Genomic DNA, 12,726 nt, shown 5'->3' with positions numbered 1-12,726 from the left:
CCTCTCCATAACTGAGATGCACACAGCCGTTCCAATCCAAGTATGAACAGGAAAAAGAGTATCAGACGCAAAACAAGTAATCATCTTAGAAAATGCTTAGGCGCATATGGCTATGAAGCGTCAATCCGTAGATTACGATGCCATCCTTGTTGGATATTTTGGATAAAAATATCCCCCGCCATGTCCTCTAACCGTGTAAACACCTCCATAAATAGATCGCTGTTCTCGACACGTTATAGAGGCGACCATGAACAGAGCATAGCCGTGCACCGGTAGATAACCTGCATAAGAGAAGAATTTTTTTTCCATAAACAAGCCTACCTCCATTTGTATGTATATTCCATGAGAGACATCTCAATCAACATGAAATAAATATTAGAGATACATCTTCTTTGCCAACAATGATTTATCGAATATGATTGATGCATGGATGAACCAGGGCAAACACACAAAAAAACAAAATAGGAGTCGCGGAATCAACCTCACATCTAGCAGTAACTAGCTCGACTACTATTAACTTGTTGTTGAAGGGTGCATTTCCTGGGCAGACATATCCTTTTTTTATATAATTTCCACCGTTTATTAATAAGCATCAACAACAATACGAAGAACCTCAAAGGTAATAAAAATTGCAAATAAATAGATCTTTGAACAACCTAGCGATGATTAAAAAATAGTAGCGCGAGCCGAAGGCGTCCTAAATCCCCGATCCATCACCGGAGCCGAGCAAAGCTTTACATAGTAGAGCTTGTTGTAATAGGCAGACATCAAGTTGTCGTGCTTAGTTTCCAAAGACTTTATTACGATTGTTCACACAAACAATATTACAATTGTTAGTTCCCGTAATATTATAATTGTTAGAGAGAGGCTATCCTGGATGTGGTTCAGTCGGTGGTGTGTGCGTTCTTTTGAAACCCAACCTTTTTTCTAGGTGTTATTGAGTCAGTGGTGCGCACGTAACCTATCGCAAGGGTCCCTCTACGTACGCCCGTTTTGCACCCTCTGTAATGAAAAGTTCAGCCTATGGCCCTTCGAAATATTAGAGACAGACTTGGGTTGTAGAGACATCTTATACTCCTAGTTTACCACCATATGTATATATCTTTGTCGGTTTTTCCGGTTCTTGGTTGACCGAGAATTAGCTTCAGTTTTAGTCTACTTCTAAATTATAGGAATGCATTGTGATTTGTGGTAGCATGAGATGTAATATGAGAGGCAACTGGGATTTTTCTAGCTCCGAGTATGGTTGCAACTTCGAAAAATACGAGGACCATCAGATTGCTTTGTGATTCATGCTAGTCATAAGTTGCAACACGTGATGCATCTGCCCAACCACATTGAATTTTTTTGTGATTCATGCTAGTCATAACTTGCAAGTTTGCAACACTGGATACATCTGCCCAACCTCATTGAATTTTTTCGTGATTTCTGCTACTCATAAGTTGCAACGTGACTTGCAAAAGAGATTCAATGACATAACCTGACTCGGAATTAACTAATTGTGTAGGATCGATAGATGAATCAACCATAACTAAAACAAAACAAAAAGAAAACAAGAGCCGTGACATCAACCTCACGTATAGCTATCACTAGCACAAATGCTATTGACCGGCATCGGTGCCGTTGGAGGATGCATTTCCCGGCCAGACATATTCACTCCGTCCACTAAAACATGTAAGTTTAGCTTTGTATTAATATTAATTTTAGCCGTATTAAATTTGACTAACTACCGATAAAAAAATAGAAATATTTATCACACAAAATTAGCATCACTGGATTCATGTTGGGATGTAATTTCCTAATATACTAATTATATATATGTCATGTAATGGTAGATCAGAATTACAAATATTGAACTTAGAAAAAGCTAAATGGAAACTTATTCACGGACGGACGGAAGGAGTATGGCTGAATTAATTACTCCATACTGATTATCGGGATCGCTTGCACGGGCGCCTATTCTAGAGGAAATGGTTGAGTCCACGGATGGATATATGAAGCCACAGCAAGGATGGCACATGCGGGCACGATTATCTTTTTGCGTAGGCAGGTGAGTGGTGACTGAGATCGAGATCCGTGAGATGAGACCTGCGTCCGACTTTGTCCCTTGTGCGTTGCAAGTTGGGAGACAAGAGAGATTCTTATGACCTCGTATTTCACCTAATTAACTTAGCTGGAGTACCTCTTACATCGCCAATGTCACCCTGTGCGTTATCAGCACACGATGATACTACTCACCTTTCGGTTGTTGAATGTCTAATTAAGCTAGCTAGTGCAGCTGTATTTAGAGAACTTGTAGATCCAGCTACAACGGCATTGCAGCCTAAGTGTTCAATTATACGCCTAACCTATCTTTCCATCGTGTGCAATTATATGCACGATCATGCAAATGCATGATGATTGTATAAACTTCTCAATGCATGCTGCACACGAATGGGTTGTCGTCGTCTTTCAATGAATTCTTAACTACGTACCGTCCGTCCGGTAGCCGCAAGCGCCCACTCCAATCCAATGAAATCATCAGTTTTTCTGTGCACGAATGCATCAGATTTATAAGTTTTCAGCAACCGTCGAGATCGAATAACGGATTCCCTTGGTAGCTAGAGACAGCATGCATATATAGAGAGGAAGGAGAAGTTATCTACGGGGTTGAATGATTGAAGCCAAAAACAATGTGGATGTGTCGGCCATTATACGTGGGGTGCATCCTCTGCTAACAAATCAAACTAATTATTTGCGCCTGCTTTGATGAACTTTTGATAATTATTGTTGTTAATCAGGAATGGATGGAATATTGGTATACCTGGAGATATCGTTGACGAGCTCTGGATTATTTTTGTTGCAGACATCAATTAGAATGTTGCAGACATTAGTTTGTATTTGTTGAGATATTTAAGGGTAGCGAAGAAAATAATATTTATAGTGATCTTAGATGTGGAAAACTAACGAACTTAATATTTCATTTTTTATACATAGTATCACTGTATAACTCATTGAAAGCTTACACTGAAGATAGCTAAGTGAACGATCAAACTTCAGAAGGGATGTCAATTTTAGATGTATATATTTTACTTCTCAGTCATCCGGACAAGATGGTCGGTTACTCGGCCGGCATGGCTGATAGCTGGAGGTCAAGGTCACGGTAATGGCGAGTGCCACGAGCCCGAAAAGAAAGCTCACGGACATCGACGGTATCGGGGTCGCACGACCGCTGCCCTACCTCCACCGATCTCCCAGCAAGCCCTAATGACCCCCGCTGGCACGCTACCCCTTCCGTCACATGGCTCCACCTCGACTCTCCGGCTGCTGCGTGACGCCGCCACGCAGCGCCATCCCGCTTCCTCTGCTCCGCCGAGTGGGGGTGGTCGGTGGAGGTGCACCCTGGTGCCGGATCCGAGGCTGACATGGAACTGGCGGGGTCGAGTAGGGGCGTGCATCATGTGGCAGCGGTTGCCCCTCACAACTAACACCGACGACGACGCCTACGCCTACGCCAGCCACAAGCAGGGGTCCCCCATCTCACGACAAGTGATCGGACGGATTTTGTTTACCTCTAGGTGTTTACTGTAAAGATTACGAGTGGATTGAGCTGAGAGGCCAACGATAGTTCGGTGTAGCTCCTAATGTGGTATTCTGACAGGGAAGTCGCTGAAACTGGACACTTCTGCGGTGTATGCGGTCACCAACCAGATTCTGATCTCAAACAATTTCTCTATCAGAAATGCTGCACTGGGTGGACATCTAAACTTCAGTGCTGGCCGGGCCTGAGACATGTTGCCTGTATATGCGTTCGAGTTCTCAATAGTGGTTTGTTGTCCTGGCGATAACTTTGTTGCTTTTCTGTGAAAAGCAATTCCTCTAGCCTTTGTGTCAACATTCTTGCTCTTTGTAATATACACACACACCACGTTATTTATGTCTGTGTATCTTAGTCTTTCTCTAAGTAGCATGCTCCCAGTGTTGGTCCAGGTCAAACATACATGAACCAATATTTGGTTGTTCGTTTGTATCGTTTCAGTCAAATATTTGTTCAAACTATTTTTTACTGAGCCGTAGAGAGTGCAAAAATGTTAAAGCGGTAGCAACGCACGGGCAAATTTCCTATCTATACCTACCTAATAATAAAGAAAATAAGGCTTCTTGTTCGTCCATCTATTTCTGCCCCTGATTCTCAGGCAAATTACAGCACTACCACCGCCAAGTGAAAAAACGGTTCGCTTCTTAGGCTGGTCATAGTGGGGAGTAACTTAGACTAGTAACATATGCTATGTTACTATTCTAGGTTACTACATTCATAGTGGGTAGTAACTTATATATGGTGTCATGCATTGTGTCATTTATTATGTTGTAGACTCGTTTTGCCTTTGGAGTGTGTGATATTATGGTAACATAGCTAGTTACCACCTCAGTCTCTTTCTTCATTTATTGGCATGCCATGTCACCAAAATACCTTAAGATGTGTGATGTTACTAGCTATATTACTCCCACTATGAGCAGTCTTATGTTGTCGCGTGAACCCTGTTGCCTGGTTGGCCCGGATCTAGCGGCCCAGTCCTCTTTTCTAAAAAAAAAACGGCCCAGTCCTGTGCTCCCCCGAGCGGTAGAAAGGCTGGGCCTAGATCCATCTCGCTAGAGTCCCGATCAATCAACCGGTCCGGTCCGGTTAAAAATAGATCCAGGTGTCCGTGTTGATTGAAACGGATCTTGAATTAACAAACGATTGGTCGCAATACAACATGAGGACAAGGTGCACACAAGAGTCAGGGTCAAAAAAAGGTGCACACAAGATCCGGTCTGTTGTGTTTTATACCGATCATAATTCTCTCTCTCCACATCGTACGCCTATCGGGTTCGATCGGCATCCTGTATCTATACCTAATCTATACCTATCTATATCTATACCTATATATATATACTAATAAATGAAGTAAGGTTTCTCCCCATAATTTTCGTCCGTTTTTGAATTACCCTCAAAGTTTGCTAAAATTACACCCCACTGCCACCGCTAAGTTAGATAACGCTTTGTTTCTTGTCTTCTCCGTACGATGGCTCAAGGGGAAGGGGATGCCTGGCCCAAGTCACGGCGGCCCGGTGGCCGACGAGGCGGCCGCCTCGCAGAGGAGGAGGAGGGCTACGAGCGGGAGGAGCTTCCCAGCCCCGGCGATGAAGAACTCGCGACTTTCCTGCGCCTTTCTCCACCTCCTCGCCGCCTCCGCCTCCCGCCCCTAATCCGCCGATGCAGCCGTCCCCAACGATCCAATCGGAAAATCGTTGAAGTCAACCTTAGCAATATGGCCTGGGCGATCGATATTCTGTATGCTCGGATCTCTCAGCGGGCCGCTGGTCTTCGGTACCTTCGTCGAGCACAAGCAACCGAGCCTGGGGATGACCATGTCCCAGCTGCCGTGAGACGCAGCGCGGAACTCCTGGGAACGATTCGGTGGTCTTCGTGTTAGATGCTGGATGAGATAATCGTCTCCGCTCCACACTGTTTCCTTGATTTTCATGAGTCATGAGTCATGACACTGTTGCTTTCTGCTAACGGGAAGGGAGGTACGGGCATCTGCCCTCCACAATGTGGTCTCCGGCCGTACTGATTCTGAATCCATGAGCTGCTGCTCCACAATTCCAACTAGAGTTGTTGCTCGTTGAATCTCCTTGCCGGTGCCTCTCCGATGCATCGTTAACACAACTTCCTCAATTCCCTTCACAGCGGCATCAAGATCCAACAGTGACAGCGGGGAAAAAGCTCAAACATATGACAATCGGGTGCTTGGAGAAAGTGCCATAACGTTTCCTTTTCCAGTAGAGAGGAGTGTGGATATCTGAAGACGCGGGCAACAACAAATCCATGCTATTACAGATTGTGATTATGTGGAAGATTTCCTCGAATTGGAAGAGCAGGGAGATATGTGGATAGGCCTAGAAGATCAATTTTACAAACTAAAAGCCAAATTAAATTAATTTTGGGAGTTAATAAATGACAAAGAGAAAAGTTTACTTGTGGGAAATATTAGTCAACTGACAGGCAATACAACAGGTAGAGAGAAGTTACCGCCCAACAAAATATGCTAATGATACAATGCGAAGCCGCACTTCATTTGTGCTGAAACCGAGATACCTAAAATGGATGCTTGTAGTTCATGGAGAGAGATCCGGTGGAGAAAAAGTACAGAAAGAGATGCAGTCGAGAAGCTACTCAGGACGATACACTTCCATGTGCTCATTTTTGTGAGTTTACTTATTTGTTCAGCGGTAGTTTTCTCGTGTAAAACAATCTAATACTCCCTCTATTCTATTAAAAGTATCTGAGATTTGTCAAAATTTAGATGTATTTACCTACTATATTGTCTACATACATTCATTTTAGATAAATTTAAGATAATTTTCTTAGAACAGAGGGACATGCAATTTTTTCAACCAGGCAAAAAAAAATATATGGTTACTTGTGGATGCCTGCACTGTTCTTTTTTCGGGAGTAGACGTATGATTTGCGGTGTGCAACTTTCAGCGACTAAAATATTACCCGTGTAATTTTGTTTAAATTTTTTATGCCGTTGCAACGCACGGGTACTTGTCCTAGTACCTAATAATAAAGGGAGTAACGTTTCCGTGGTTTGGTCCGTCGTAATGCGCTTTCGTCCGACTGCCTATACGTTTTCCTACGTTTTCCTAGGCTTCCCTGTCGCGTTAGCTAGCGATTTGTTCGTGCTGGCAAGGAAACCGACCAATATAGAAAATCTATACGTAATCATCACCCACACGTATCAGGTAAAGTCTCTTTCCTCGTTCCAGAAAAGAGTCCAGGACGTAACGTACCTTATGTAAACACTCATTTATATAGAACTAGATCGGTCGACCAAGCCTCCACAAATCGATCTTGAGAACGGAGCGGCGCGGATCGCATGAACAAGAGGAAGAGGCGCCAGGAATCAATATTGCGACAGGGCGGTGAAGCGGCTCGCATGAACAAGGAGGAGGGCGCCAGGAATCCATCGAACTTGATAACAGGATGTTGGTGCCTCTGCCGGGCTGCCGGATGCAGACCGCAGCTACCCCCATATCAGTAATAGAGAACGACGCCGAGTACTGAGCGCCGGAGCAGGAACAGCAAGCGACGGAGCTGGTCGAGGCTGAGTGTCTTACTGCCTTCACCCATCCCATCTATGTGGTCATCCCAGAAGATGTTGTGCCCGTGAACGGCAGACGAAGTGCCTCTGCGCGACCTGGAGCATGTCGACATGACGTAGTAGTCCTCCCAGCCCGGCACGACCTCCGTGATGTACCAGTTCATCTCGTTCTTGAAGGTGCTGAACGTGAACTGCTTGGTGAACCACTGCTGGTACTACTGGTTTTGCAGAGGATCTCCCGGCTAATCGACGACCCCTGCCTCCAAGTTGCTGACCGTGTCCCTCACCCCGGAGCCGCACCATCTTCCTTCTGGGCTTTCTTGATGGCTGCGGCGCGTTGGTTGTCCCACTCATCCCTCGAGAACGGCTGCAGCGACACGTTGTTCACCCATACGTGAAGTAGTATTCCTACTCCGTCCTACTAAAGCCGCCGTTGGCCAATGCTAGCACATGGCCTCAAACGCACCTTCCACCGGCGAGGACAGCACCGTCGACTAAAGCCGCCGCTGGTCGCGCTAATCCATAGCCTAGAACGCCTGTTCCGCTGGCGACGACAGCACCGACGGTATCGCCAGATGCAGCGCTCACACGGACACTGGGAGCAGCCACCGGAACTTCGAACTGAGCGTGCGAGTGTTTGCTCCCGTGTACTACTGCCCTACTGCAATGCCATCAGAGATGGAGTTGCGTGCTTTCTAAAGCTTTTAAGAGATACATTCTCTGGAAGAACAACAACTACAAACAGTTTGATCGACGCTCAAAAAATGTGAGACATCTCATGATCATTCTTGTTGTATCGTACTAGACTTTCTTGCATAATCTTTTTTTTCCTTGCACTGTCTTGTGTAAGATGTCCTGCCACTTGTGTCTTGCTGCCGAAAACATGTGCAGTGTAGCACAAATTATATAGATTATTATACTTAAATGAAATTATATTGAAATTAAAACCAGAGAAAAAAATAGTACATTAAAAATTACGAATTATTTAATTACAAATTAAAACTTTAATTATTTGAAAATCTGAGTCTGCAATGATTAATATTTTTAATAAAAAGTGTTATTCTGATCATAAGCTTTGGAGTTAATTTTGTTTTTTTAGATAAAATACATATGAATACCCGACTTTAAATTAATAAAACCTCGAGAGATCCAACATAGTTAGTTGTTTCTATTAGATATAATTATATTCGCCATGAATAGAAAAAACATGACCACCATCGATGATGGAGACAAAGAGAAGAAATATCAACACGGATGGTTTGATGGACCGTTAGAGCATTTATTCACCCCGGTGCAACGCACGGGCACTTTTGCTAGTAATAATAAAGGTAGGATTGTTTCCGTCGTCCAATACTTTTTTGGACTGTTCTACCCTCCCACCAGATTACATATTACCACTAATGCCATATAATGAGTGAAAAAACGTTTTGATATTTTATCCGTCCGAGTGGTCCATCAACCCGAACGGAAGAAACAACCCGAACGTACGCATCGTAAATAAATCGATCCATGTCGTGTACGACAAGTTTTAATCTTCCGTATATAAATACATAGATATGGTGCGGCATTTGCCGAAAAAGTTTTTCGTGATATCGTCTAGCACAACGTTCTTAAATTTCGCCGGCAAAGAATCGATCGGATTCAATCCTGCCCAAGCACAGGCGGTGGACGAGCTAATTAATGGATCAACCAGACATGATGTGTTCTCCACCCTCTAGCCACGTGCTTCCCCAACGCCGGAAAATTCAGCTGCGAGGTCGTACCACTGGAGAGCATGAGGCGCATCCGATAAGCGCCGCTGCCGAGCTCCGCCAGCCAGGGAGATAGCGGTTCATGATTTCACTCGCCCCGGCCGCCTTGGCGGCCCTCTCGGCCCTAACAAGAATGCGTCGTACCCGAGGTCTATTGGCCGTGATGCCTTGGCCTCGATGCTCGGGTGCTGCTGCTGATCCAGGAGATGCCCAGCGAGAGGGACATCATCACAGCATCCTGCCGGCCGCTGCCGAGGTCATCAGATCAGATCATACCTGATCCAGGAGATGCCAGGCGAGAGGGACAGCATCACATCATCCTGCCGGCCGCTGCCGAGGTCAGATCATACCGTGCGTGGAATCGATGACCAACTTGAGTAGCTCTATCCTCCTTGATTGATTGGAAAAGTCTAGAGGTTTGGCTCCTATGCATGCAACTGAAGTACAACTTTCGGTTCACTCCAATCTGGACAAGCGAGTATCTGAATTATGACACCTGAACCGGTGCTTATAAGGTGTGATGTGAAAACTACACTCCTATATATGCCTCTCGTAATCTCTCCGTTGCAATGCACGGGCAATTTTGCTAGTCCTCTATAAACAAACAAACTACAGGGTGATTCCAGAAAAGCAACACGGCGACTTTGCCGTTTGTTCTCGAAATCGCCGTCGCTTAATACTTTTAAATAGAAGGCTCGAAGTGAGTCCGGCTTTGTATTAACAAAGCCATCAACCGGCTAGGAGTTACACCAGAAATTACAACACACACGCGCAAAGCGCAACCGAAACACAAAACAGAAGACAACACAAGTAACGTCAAGCCCGCCGGAGCGCCAACTTGAACCAAGAAAAGGGAGCTTTCTTTTCTGCAGCACCGGAGCAATCACGGCCATGTCCGCACCAACAAACCTCAACCGCACCAAGACTGCAATCCACGGGGAACTCAACGACGGGCCGACCACCTAACAGAGCTTGAGGAGCCAAAGGAGGGGGGGTCTTGCGGCGACGCCTCCAAGAAGGTGAATGGTGCTGGCGTGCGCCATCGTCACCGTCGCTTAATACTGTCTCGCCGTTCTGCTGACTTGCCGGAAATCTACACGACGTGGACCTTTGGCCGTGTGATTATGGCTTGGAAGCCACAATGACGAGGAGCCCGCGACGCAGGTCCCACAAACACGGCCGGGAGGAGCGGACATGAAGGGCTTCGTTTGGGACTGGAAGGAGCACGAGAAGCAGCTGTCATTGGCATCGATCTGAAGTCATGTCGCTGCCACGCGCCGACGCACGAGACCGTAAATAGGCCGCTGTGAAGTTGAAGCGCTAGCTTTGCAATTACCTCCTGCAGGTCCTTGGCGGAAAGTACTCATCGAGATCAATCTATGAGCCGGAATTGTTTTGTAGGACGTCACATGTTACTATGTAGATGCTAATCTACCTCTGAAATCCGTCAGCCAGCAAGCAAGACCAGTAATTCCAGAAATACATTGACCATGTTTCAGTACGTGGCTCTCTGCTGGGCCGGCATGACTTCTCGATTTAACCTGAATCGGCTATCAAATTCTTGGTAGGATCATCAATGTCATCAGATCGTGTGCTCCCTTGATCTGGAAAAGTTTGCATTACATGAGCAAATACATGAGTTTTCAGGAATATTTTAATATATTTTTCTTGGATCCGGTTCTTTGATTATGCAGTTGTCATGGCTTCTACATTAGGTGATTACTTTGTCTTAGTTGCTTTTATCAAGGTATATTTGTTTCTCTTTTTTCAGGGGAAGGTAAATTCCTTCCATACTATTGGACTCCTAATCCATGACTTACTTCATCTATAAATCATTGTATTTATCCCCATTCGCCATGAGTGGTCCGTCCAATGATCGATGTCACACCGACGAGCCCTGTTGCGTTCAACTATGTAAGAAAGCCGGTTGCATGTATACCTGAAGAAAACAAAATCAGATCGGTCTTTTCTAATCCGAACTCCTTCGTAGCTTGTACAAAACAACACGTATTGGAGAAAGGCATCAGTCAAGTACTAATTAGCCACTATATTTTCAATTTAGCATGATTATTTTATTTTCCAACTCTTGGTGGCATCTCCGTGCCCTCAAGACATACCATAGGGTTTTCAAATATTTTTAGGGTTTAGCAATAGCATGAAAAATGCAATGTGATGATGGAATGATGTTGTGGTGATGATAAAAAAAAACTAGATCTAAGTAAGGTATTATCCCGAGAAGTTATATATAGTGATATGCTACGCTTACGTCTTATCATTTCAACCAACATCATCTAATCCGGCGCTAACGTCATACAAATGGGAATTTATTTTGTGTGTCTTCACGATATTATTTTGTAGTGGTGGCATGGAAAGCTAAAGGGACGGGCAAGTAGGGATCAGAACTCAAAGAAGATGATTTCATGTCCCGTTGCAACACGATTTTAGGGTCTGCGCCCACATTTTTTATGAAAAAGTTGATTTTCTTCTCTCACAGTGCAACGCACAGGCATTTTTACTAGTCTAATTTATACCTACTAATAAAGGAAGTAAGGTTTCTCCCCACTTTTTTCGTCCGTTTTAGACTTGCCCCTGTTTTTCTGTTGAAATTACGGGCAGTGCCACCGCATAAGTCATAAAACGGTTCGTTTGTTGGTCGCATCCGATTGCTCGTTTCCTCGGTGGATGGTTTGTTCCTGATGATCGCTTCCTATCGCTCGGTATGGGCCGATTGATTGGTTCCCGTCAACGTAGTGGGCTGATAACTTTATATTGCTTTGGCCCAACAAAGTATGCAACGATTTCGCTATCCATGTCACAAAGAAGCTGGTCGTCTGGGCTTTCTTATTCATCGTTCGAAACTGAGACATCCGAAGAAGGGTCACGCTCAATAGACAATAGTCCCACCTCGCTCTCATATAGGAAGTCACATCTGTTTATATACGTGATTTTCGGGATTGTAGCAAGCCGCCTTAGAACAACAAGCGAATATTACGGACACCGGGGCTAACGATAATGGAAAGGAGGAAAATCAGTCTGGAGGGATCGACTCTGGTTGAGCCAAAAGAGAGGGAATTGAGAGGAGAGAGAGAGATCGGGGGAAAAGGCACAGCCATCAGTAAGGAGAACTCCGGGATTTGAGAAGAGAGACAAGAGTCGGGAAGGCCGGCAGTGTAGCCCTTCCATCATCAGGTATGTGTGCCCATTCATACTTGATCAACCTGACGCTACGACCTATGAAGTGGAAAAATCGCAGTTTAAATCAACCTGTGTGCTGATCGGTCTATGAAGTGGAAAAAGCTTGATGTCCCTTCCGCCATGTTTACTACATACAATGTTCATTCTCTAAAAAAAGAGAGGGCCGTGTATAGGATCAAAACGGGACACTTCTGCCTGCATGTAGGAACCTGGTTTTGATGGCAAAAAAAAAAAACATAATTTGAGAGAGTAGCAGCTTCCCCGTCAATAAAATATAATTTTTAGTAATGATATCTTTCATGTGCTACAAAAAATATAGTGATACTCTTCATTGCTGGTCAATAAAAATAAACCGTAGCTATAAATTCATTTGGATTTGTATCTTGGTAAAATTCATGTAGGGATGTCATCAGTGGTTATTACAAGTCTGCGGTATTACAAGCCGGTGCCATGATGGGTTCTTAGAATTGGTCATGTTTCTCGTGATTAGGAGAACATGTGACCAACAGTAACCAAGAGGTGAGTTTTTTTTCCGAGTATTTGTTTCTCCCGGTGCAACGCACGGGCATTTTTTGCTAGTCTAATAATAAAGAAAATAAGGCTTTTATTCGTCCGTTTTTATTGCCCCTATTTGGTTCTAAAATTACAAA

The sequence above is a fragment of the Lolium rigidum genome, chromosome 1, assembly GCF_022539505.1.
Source record: "Lolium rigidum isolate FL_2022 chromosome 1, APGP_CSIRO_Lrig_0.1, whole genome shotgun sequence".
NCBI classification, from domain to species: domain Eukaryota; kingdom Viridiplantae; phylum Streptophyta; class Magnoliopsida; order Poales; family Poaceae; genus Lolium; species Lolium rigidum.
The sequence above is the reverse complement of the archived record's forward strand: the minus strand, read 5'-3'. Positions refer to the sequence as shown.